This window comes from Gossypium hirsutum, chromosome D12, assembly GCF_007990345.1.
Source record: "Gossypium hirsutum isolate 1008001.06 chromosome D12, Gossypium_hirsutum_v2.1, whole genome shotgun sequence".
NCBI lineage: Eukaryota > Viridiplantae > Streptophyta > Magnoliopsida > Malvales > Malvaceae > Gossypium > Gossypium hirsutum.
The window spans coordinates 40,434,216-40,444,743 of NC_053448.1; positions in this window are offsets into that span (position 1 = coordinate 40,434,216).

A 10,528-nucleotide genomic window follows, 5' to 3' on the forward strand; every position below is an offset into this window, starting at 1 on the left:
TAGAAACTTTTTTAGAGGGGTTGAAATTTAGATATAATATTTTAAGAAGTCAAAATTTAATTTTATATTTATTAATTGATAATTTCATATTTTTTAAGGGAACTAAATTTTTTCCCCATTTTTAAAGGGTCAAAATATAATTTTATCATTATATTAATTTATAATTTTATTAATTTAGATGAGACTAAACAAGCAAATTTCTATTAGAAATAGGGCTAAAGCCCTTTACTGCCCCTTAAATTCACACTTGATAAGTGTTGAAAATATCAAATTTTGTACTTCGAGATGTTCAAATGTTTAAATCAACAAATAGAGGAGATAGAACTTGAAAGTAAATGCAAGATGGCAAAAATAAAGAGAGTGAAAAATGGTCGAGGTTAGAACTATTCTTAAACATTTATACTTAATGTTCGGACAAACCAATATGTGATTATTTGTTGTTTATTCGACAATATTGGTATATTGACATGCCAATATATTTAATGGATCATTTATTGGCCCAACTCAATTGTTCTAGATCCTTCTTGCAAGGTTATTGAGTCTTGACAAATTACTTTCTGTATTGTGATTCAAGCATTAATTAATATTTTTAATTACCTTCTTACAAACATAGAAACACAGGTGAAGAGAGAGGCAAAGAAATGAATAGATCTTTTGGTTAAATGATTTAAATTGCACTCTTAGCTTTCAGTAAATTTTAATAAATCAATTTATAATTTTGAAGTTCATTTGTTAAATGAAAGCATTGTATTTTGACTCTTCATAAAATTCAATAAATGGATTTAAAATATTATAACATAATTTTTTTCTTAATTTTGTCCACCCTCCAACAAAAATTTCTTGACTTTACCATTTCATATTAGTTTTTTTATTTTGGTAGGTGGATAAATACAAAAAAAAACACATTAAATGAAAGTTTGAGAAGTATTAAAGACAGTCACGTGACAAGCCATATTTTGTACTTTTTATTGTAATAGATATACCTCTGATATTAAACTGTGACACTCAAATATGGCCACCAAGTGTTCGGTGTCTGTTTCAATTAGTTTTAGATTCCTTATTGGTTTAGTACAAGAGAGAAGGCCTTCCCCCCTCAAATGGAAAATTGGTGCTTTAGTCCCTAATTTGTATAAAATCTTAAGTTAATGTATAATGCAATCATAGTTTGGCCTTCAAAAAATGACAGAATTTTAATTTTAGTCTTTTTTGAAAACTATCAAAATATAAGCCAATACAATGGTGAAATTGTATTTTAGCTCTCGTAAAAATATATAACTTAATCTTGCCCACTTAATAATTATTTGGCTTCGCCCTTGGTTTGGTACCAAAGTGATCTTTAAAAAAATTGAATCTTAGAGAAAAAAACAAGTTTAATAAGTTAACGTATTTGTATTATATTATATTGAAAATTTTCATTACATTACAATTTAAATTAATATATGTTTCCATCAATATAATAAGTCCAAAATATTGACTATTTTTTATTGAGAATTAATATATTTTCATCATACAATGCTTACTTCTCAAGTCGTATTCCCCCCAAATATAATGACTTCATTTTATGTTTAAAACAAATTTTTAAGAACTGAACAAGCGATCGAATCAGTTAGGCCACCTATTCATCAATTCGGCTAGTTTAAATAGTTCGATTAAATAAATTATTAGAAAATTAATTATTATATAATTAATAATATTATTGTTTACATGTTTACTTTATTTATAATATAATTCTTCATATCTATGTTTACTTATTTTATATCTAAAAATATATGTTATATATAAATTATACCATAGTCATGATTAAGCATATTTCAAAATTAATATATATTTTATGATGAGATTTAGTTGTAAGTCCTGAAGTAATTGGTTGTTCAACTAGGCCTAGAATTTGAGTGTCAATGTGAGTTCATAAGTGTCCGAATGAATCTATAAATTTTTTTAGAGGGATCAAAAGTTACTTATAATTTTTTAAGAGGTAAAAATATAATTTTATTATTTATTAATTTATAATTTCATCAATTTTTAAGAGAATTAAAAAGAAAATTTTTCTCAATTTTAAAGGGTCAAAGTACAATTTCATCATTATATTAATTTATAATTCTATTATTTTAGAGGAGACTAAACAAACAATTTTCTATTAGAGGGAGGCTAAAGCCCCTCAGTGCCCCTTAAATTCACCTTTGATAAGCGTTGAAAATATCAAATTTTGTACTCTAAAATTTTTAGTTGTTTAAATCAACAAAGGATGGGGATAAAATTTGAAAGCAAATTCAAGATGGTAAAAATGAAGAGAGTGAAAATGCTCAAGGTGAGAATCGTACTTAGATATTTATACATAACATTCAGACAAACTAATATGTGATTATTTGTTGTCTATTTGACAACATTGGTGTGTTGTCATGCCGGTCTATTTAATGAATCGTTTGTTGGCCCAACTCAATTGCTTTAGATCTTTCTTGCGAGGTTATTGAGTCTCAACAAATTACTTGTTGTGTCAAGTGACGCTATTCTCTAATCGACGGTTGGTGCCAAATAGATAATAATAAACATTAATTAATATTTGGAATGACCTTCTTACAGACATAAAAACACAGGTGAAAACAGAGGTAAAGAAATGAATGGGTCTTTTGATTAAATGATTTAAATTGCACTTTTAACGTTTTGTAAATTTTAATAAATCAATTTAATTATTTAAGTTTCTTTGTTAAATGGAATTATTATACTCCTCGTAAAAAATAATAAATGAATTTAGAATATTATAAAATAAACTTTTTTTAATTTTATTCTCCCTCCAACAAATTTTTTTTGGCTTTACCCTTTCATATTAGTTTTTTCCTTTCGGTAGGTGGATAAATACAAAAAAAAAAAATTAAGGGAAAGTTTAAAAAGTATTAAAGAGAGCCACGTGACAAGCCATCTTTTGTGCTTTTTATTGTAGCAGATGCCTCTGATATTAAACCGTGACGTTAAAAAAAGGCCACCAAATGTTTGGTGTTTGTTTCAATTAGTTTTAGATTCCTTATTGGTTTTATACAAGAGGAACCCCCTCAAATAGAAAATTGATGCTTTAGTCCCTAATTTGTATAAAATCTTAAGTTTATATATTATGAAATTATAGTTTGGCCTTCAAAAAATGCTAGTATTTTGATTTAGCCTTTCTAAAAACTATCAATATATAAGCTAATACAATGGTGAAATTGCATTTTAACTCTCATAAAAATATATAACTTAATCTCGCCCTTCTTAAAATTTTGTTGATTTCGCCCTTGGTTTAGTACCAAAATGACCTTTAAAAAAATCGAATCTTAGAGAAAAAAAAGTTTAATAAGTTAATGTATTTGTGTTATACTATTGAAAATTTTCATTACATTACGATTTAAATTAATAATTTTTCCATCAATATAATAAGTCTAAAACATTTATTATTTTTGCTTCAATTAGTATATTTTCATCGTACAATGCTTACTTCTCAGGTCGTATTCGCCCCCATATAATAACTTTATTTTAAATTTAAAACAAGTTTTTTCATAACCAAATAAGTGATCGATCAGTCAGGCCATTGATTCATTGGTCCAACTGGTTCAAATGGTTCAATTAAATAAATGATTAGAAAATCAATGATCATTGAATTGCGACAAATAAGGGAGAAGAGATATTTCAAATTGTGCAAATGATACAAGTATAGAAGACCATACATCAACAATTCTAACAGCCCACTAACTTAAATAGTAGCTTTCAAATAGTTCAATGATCATTTTGTACTTTTTTAAAGTAGAGTGACCATAATGTAAACTTACTTATAATTTAGTGACATTGAATGGTTCACCCATAATAATATCAATAAATATTTCCACTAATAACGGCTTTACACGTGTGACATTTTTTTAAGGTTACATATTTATTTCTTAATCATATCATTTTCGTAGTTTCTCTCAATAAAAAAATGTTTGCAAATATTTAAGAATAATTATCGCAACCAAATTTATAATTAAACTAAATTCAAATACAATATATTTATAATAAATTTTAAAGAGAATTTCACAAATTATTCATACAAAATAAATCTCAAGTATAAAATCTAAATCTTCATTACTTCATCCTTGTTATTACGAGTTTGTTAAGATAACATTATAAAAATATAGAATTTAAGTGTTATTTTAATTTAATAATTAATAATATTACTATTTATATGTTTACTTTATTTATAATATAATCCTTCATATTTATGTTTAATTATTTTATATCTAAAAATATATGTTATATATAAATTATACCACAGTCATGATTAAGCATACTTAAAAAATAACATATATATTTTTGATGTGATTTAGTTGTAAGTCCAGAAGTGATTGGCTGTTCAACCAGGCCTAGAATTTGAGTGTCATTGTGAGTTCATAAGTGTCAAGACGAATCTATAATTTTTTTAGAAGGGTCAAAATTTAATTATAATTTTTTGAGAGGTCAAAACATAAGTTTACCATTTATTAATGTATAATTCTTTTATTTTAGAGGAGACTAAATAAACAATTTTCTATTAGATGGGAGATTAAAGCCTCTCATTGCCCCTTAAATTCACCCTCGATAAGCGTATCAAATTGTGTACCTCGAAATGTTCAGTTGTTTAAATTAGCAAATTCAAGATGGTAAAAATGAAGAGAGTGAAAACGCCCAAGGCGAGAACCGTACTTAAATATTTATACTTAACGTTTAGACAAACTAATATGTGATTATTTGTTGTCTATTTGACAATATCGGTGTGCTAGCATGCCGGTCTATTTAATGGCTCGTTTATTGGCCCAACTCAATTGCTCTAGATCCTTCTTGCAAGGTTATCGAGTCTCAACAAATTGCTTGTTGTGTCAAGTGACGCGATTCTCTAATCAACTATTGATGCCAAATAGATAATAGTAAGCATTAATTGATATTTGGAATGACCTTACAAACATAGAAACACCGATGAGAAGAGAAGCAAATAAATGAATGGATCTCTTAGTTAAATGATTTAAATTGCACTTTTAACTTTTCGTAAATTTTAATAAATCAATTTAATTTTTCAAGTTCATTTGTTAAATGAAATTATTATATTTTGACCCAGAAAAATTAATAAATGAATTTAAAATATTTTAAGATAATTTTTTTAAATTTTATCCGCCCTCCAACAATTTTTTTTTTGTTTTACCCTTTCATATTAGTTTCTTTCCTTTCAATAGGTACATAAATACCAAAAAAAAACATTAAATGAAAGTTTAAGAAGTACTAAAGAGAGTCACGTGACAAGCCATCTTTTGTGTTTTTTATTGTAACAGGTGCCTCTGATATTAAAACATGACATTCAAATATGGTCACCAAGTGTTTGGTATTTGTTTCAATTAGTGTTTTTTTTTCCTTGTTGGTTTAGTTCAATAGCGAAAGGAGAGGCCCTACCCCTCTCTCAAATAGAAAATTGATGCTTTAGTTCCCAAATTGTATAAAATCTTAAGTTAATATATGATAAAATTATAGTTTGACCTTCAAAGAATGTTAGAATTTTGATTCATTCGTTTTGAAAATTATTTATATATTAGTTAATACAATGGTGAAATTACATTTTAGCTCTAATAAAAATATATAATTTAATTTCGCCTCCTTAAAAAATTTATGGCTTCGCCCTTGGTTTAGTACAAAAAAGATCTTTAAAAAATCGAATATTAGAGAAAAAAACAAGTTTAATAAGATAATGTACTTGTATTATATTATATTGAATTTTTTTCATTACATTACAATTTAAATTAATATTTTTTCTATTAATATAATAAGTCCAAAATATTTACTATTTTGGCTTCAAAATTAGTATATTTTCATCGTATAATGCTTACTTCTCAAGTCGTATCCCCCCTAATATAATGACCTCATTTTATGTTTAAAACAAGCTTTTAAGAATTGAACAAGTGATTGAATCGGTCAGGTCACCAATTCATTGATCTGACTGGTTCAAATGGTTCGATTAAATAAATCTTAAAAAATTAATGATCATTGAACTGTGAAAGAGAATGGGAAAGAGAGCTTTCGATTGGTGCAGATGATATGAATATAGAAGACCATACATCAACAATTTTAATAACCTACTGACTTAAATAGAAATTTTTAAATAGTTCAATAATCATTTTGTAACTTTTTAAAGTAGAGTAACCACAGTGTAAACTTATTAATAATTTAGTGGCATTGAGTGTAATTTGCCCATAATAATATCAGTAAAGTTTTCCACTAATAACTGATTTACTCGTTTAGAGCTTTTTAATAAATCATTTTTATTATTTGATTATTATATAAATTAACAATATTATCTTCTATATGTTTACTTTATTTATAATATAATTATTAATATTTATGTTTAATTATTTTATATCTAAAAATATCTTATGTATAAATTATACTATAGCCATGATTAAGCATACTTCAAAAGTAACATATATATATTTTTATTTGGTTTAGTTATAAATTGAGTTCGGAGGTGGTTGATTGTTCAACTAGGTCTAAAATAAGTGTCATTGTAAGTTCATAAGCACTATGGCGAATCTAAAAAAAAAATTTAGAGAGGGTTGAAATTTATGTATAAAATTTTAATGTCAAATTTTGTACTTCAATACATTTAAATGGTGGGCCCATGGAATTGAATTGTAGTGGCTATACCATTATATTGAATCAAATAGGTGTTAGATGTTTAAATCTACAAAGAACATATTTAAATTTTGAAAAAGATGATAAAAATGAAAAGAGTGAAAAATGTCTTCATACTTAGATATTTACATTAATGTTCTTACTAACCGATATATAATTATTTATTGTCTATCTGATAATGTCTATTCAATGGGTCCAACACAAATAACTATTTGATTGAGTGGAATACCTTATTACAAGTGTATTCCATTACAGCGCCATGCAAGGAATAATGAGCATTTCTATTCCCTCTCCTCTCCGCCGAATGCTCATTCGTTGTTTAAGAAAATCAATTTTACCCATTCAATTTCGCACATAAAAGATGCTCAGACTCAGCCAGACCGACAACCACTCCCTTCTTTCCTTCAACTCCGGTAGAGGGAAAAACAGGCAGGTAGATAAGCAAGCATATGAATGTTTGAGTGATGTTGCGTCTTCCTTCCCACAATCAACGCTTCCATCTCCTCCTTCGCAATCTCTCATCTTTTGCCTCCAAAACTACCATTTTCATGACCTCCAAACAATTCCTCCCTTCTCCTCTGCTTCCTCAAACCCTTTCTCCTAAACACTTCTCCAACCCCTCTAAACGCCTCATTCCCTCTCTTTCTTCCAAACCCATCCCCAAAAACCTTTCTTTCTCACTCAGGACTAATGAGTTTTCTTCTCTTCCTTCTCCCAGTGTTTCCTCTCCCTCTCCAAGTATTTTTTATTTTTTGCAAATACAGGAAAAAGGTTGTTGCTTGATTGTTTATTCAGTTATTTCTCTATTTATGCTAATTTTGTTATATAATGAGTTGTTTTCTATTTTCTGGTATTATCTGATTGACTCTGTCATTGATTTTAGTATTTGGTTGGTTGTCTTATTTTATAATATTTGATTTTGGAATTTTAATCAACTTTCGTATTTGTGATTTCAAATAGTCAAGGATCCTCCTATTGGCTTCTTTGTCACCACACTAGTTTTTACTTTTTAAGTCCAAGTATCACTATAATTTCCCAATTGTTAGTTCCTAAACCATGGAAGACACACTGGTTATTGTGTTGATGTGGTTCATCTTGTACAATAGCTCACGATTTGTAACAGAGTTTTACAAGAGGTAGATCCTTACTTTGTCCTTTGGTTCCATTTCATTGAAATAATTTTGACTGGATAGACACAAACTTTCTTGTTTAGGACTTGGTTTATCATCCTAATATAGTTAAATATTGATCCTTTTATGCCTTTGGCTGTCACTAAAATGTGGATTTAAGTTCTTTCTAAGTTTGGGAATTTGGTTCTTGTTTGGATTGTCTTGGCAAATATGACTAAATTTCGTTTTGTTTTAGTCTTGCTATTCTAGAAATCATTTAATAACAAAAGATGGAAATGGGGGATAAAAAAAGAGTGGTTTTATAAACTTGTTTCATATTGTTGAAGCTGATTGACAAGACCTGAAAAATTAGAATTTTAAAATCAAGATTGTTGATGAATAATGAGATGTCACCAAATTTTCTGTTCTTGACTCCCTCTATAAAAGATTTCTTATGTTGCATACTTGCTGATTACCTTAAATAATTGCAAATGATGTTTTGAAACATACTTTAGGTTGCATACTGCATCTTGCAAATTTCATGATTGCTTTTTTAAGTTAATGATGCTGTGGAAGGTCGGAATTGTGTTTCCGATGTTAATAAGGGCTTGCCAAAACTAAATTGCTCTTTTTATTTGGTCCTTGTTGAAAATAAATAAATGACACTTATGCATTTCCCTGATAGCTAGTGCAGCAGTTAATTTTGATGGTAGTTTGGCTTCAACAACCAATGTTTCTGTTATGATTAAGTTGGTAAAAGACCTGTCAAACCTGTGTATCACAACTCTTGCTATTGTCTTTTTTTTTTTTGAAAAACTATGTGATACGGGGTTGCGCGCGGACCAAGATCGAGTTGCCAAGTCACGAGAAACTTCTACGAAAACCCTAAACAATTAGATCTGAAACGAAACAGAAAATTAAAAGATTAGATTTTTGAATTTTCAGATCTGAAATAAAATTCCCAAATCAGCAAAGAATCAAATTGAGAATAGAAATAAGTGTTAGGGTTCTTGAAACCCTCAAGGAGATTGTGATTCTGCCCAATTGAACACCAAGATAGTTTTCCCCAAATTTCGACAATCTAATTTCACCCAAAAAGAGTATGGAAAAACCCTAGAAATTGGGGATTTTTGGGCTGATTCCTTAAGATAGAAAAAGGCTGAAAACACAATAAGAACAGAAAATAGATTAGATAATGATTCAGCACAAGTAGAAATAAAGAAAGAATTGACAGTAAGAAATTAAAAGATAAGTCCTAAGAAGCCTTGAAATCTCGAAAGATCTCACAACTCCCTTCAAACGGCTCTAATCTCCCCTCCAAAGAATATCAATGGCAAGAAGAAGGTTGAAGATGGCTCCCACAATCAAAAGATTGTTAAAACAACTTCTAAAGAAAACTCAAGAGAGAAATCTTGGAGAAAACTCAAAGAAAATTCTGCTCTCAAACAAATCTGAAATTTTAATAATAATGATAAGTGTTTAACAAGGTGGACAGCCATGCCTTTAAATAGACCTTATAACTAGTCCTAATCTAATTAGAAAACTAAAATAAAAAAAACTCCTAATTATTTTAATATGGAAATTTGGTCAAAGGTCATTTTATCTAGGACTCTTGGACTGAATATTGACATAAAAATTTAAACTAAGTAAATAAATAAATAAATAAATAAAAATAAAAATAAAACTTTACAACTTGGGCCACTTTGACAATTTGGCCTGATTTTCAACTAAGTATGGATGGATTTCTTGATTGGGCTGGGAATTTGCTTATTGGGCCTCGCCTTCAAGAATTTGGGCTTTTGTGACTCGTATCATTCCCCCCTTCCTCAAAAAGATTCGTCCTCGAATCTGAAAAATCAAATGAACTCGACTTTCCTCTATCGAACGGGACTAATGGCAATTGAGTCCACTGAGAAGAATAGCCATGAGATAGTAAATAGCAACGGAAATAAGCTTGTAGTCCAATCATAAGCATAATAGAACAGGTATAACGCATGTGAATGGACAGATTCAGATTACCATGCAAACAATCTAATTTACTCACCACTGCCTCGTCAAATATTTGAAACAAAGATGGACATGTTTTAAGGCATTCAGTCGTCTCACATTGTTCCCACAAACCATGAATAAATTGCGAGTAATAAATCAAATGGTAAACATAATCGTCACAAGTAGGTATTTGAAAAGATTCACATGGTTCACAGAGTTGCATAATCATACCATGCATTAATCGACGGTCTATAGATTCACTCACACATGCATTATCAAAAACAAGAATCTTTTTATCAACCATCAAAACAGATAGATCATCAATAAATAAAATAGGACAGTCAAGCACGTTTCGATCTAAGTGTTCATCAACACGATCTTTATCACTATCCGAGGAGTACAAAAGTGTTTCAAAGGTTTCAAGCATCTTACCTCGATAAGCAGAAGAATAAGGGTCGATTTTACCTTTTTCATTTAAAACAAACCTTCGCTCATCGGGGGCATAGTGTAGTCGAATCTTCGTTGTTGAGTTAACGTTTGTCAAATGGAACTCAAACTTCATGTACAACCACATAAACTGTTTAAGGCACGAATATAAATTGAAAACAAATTTGGAAAATTTCGTTACCTTATTCTCCAAAACAGATTTGGACAAATTCAAGGATTTTACACAAGGTAAATCAAGAGAATAACAAATCACGCTTCTTTTCGTAATGACTTTATCAACCACAATCGAAGAGTAACAATTAATCGGATCAAAATGAGGGGATCTT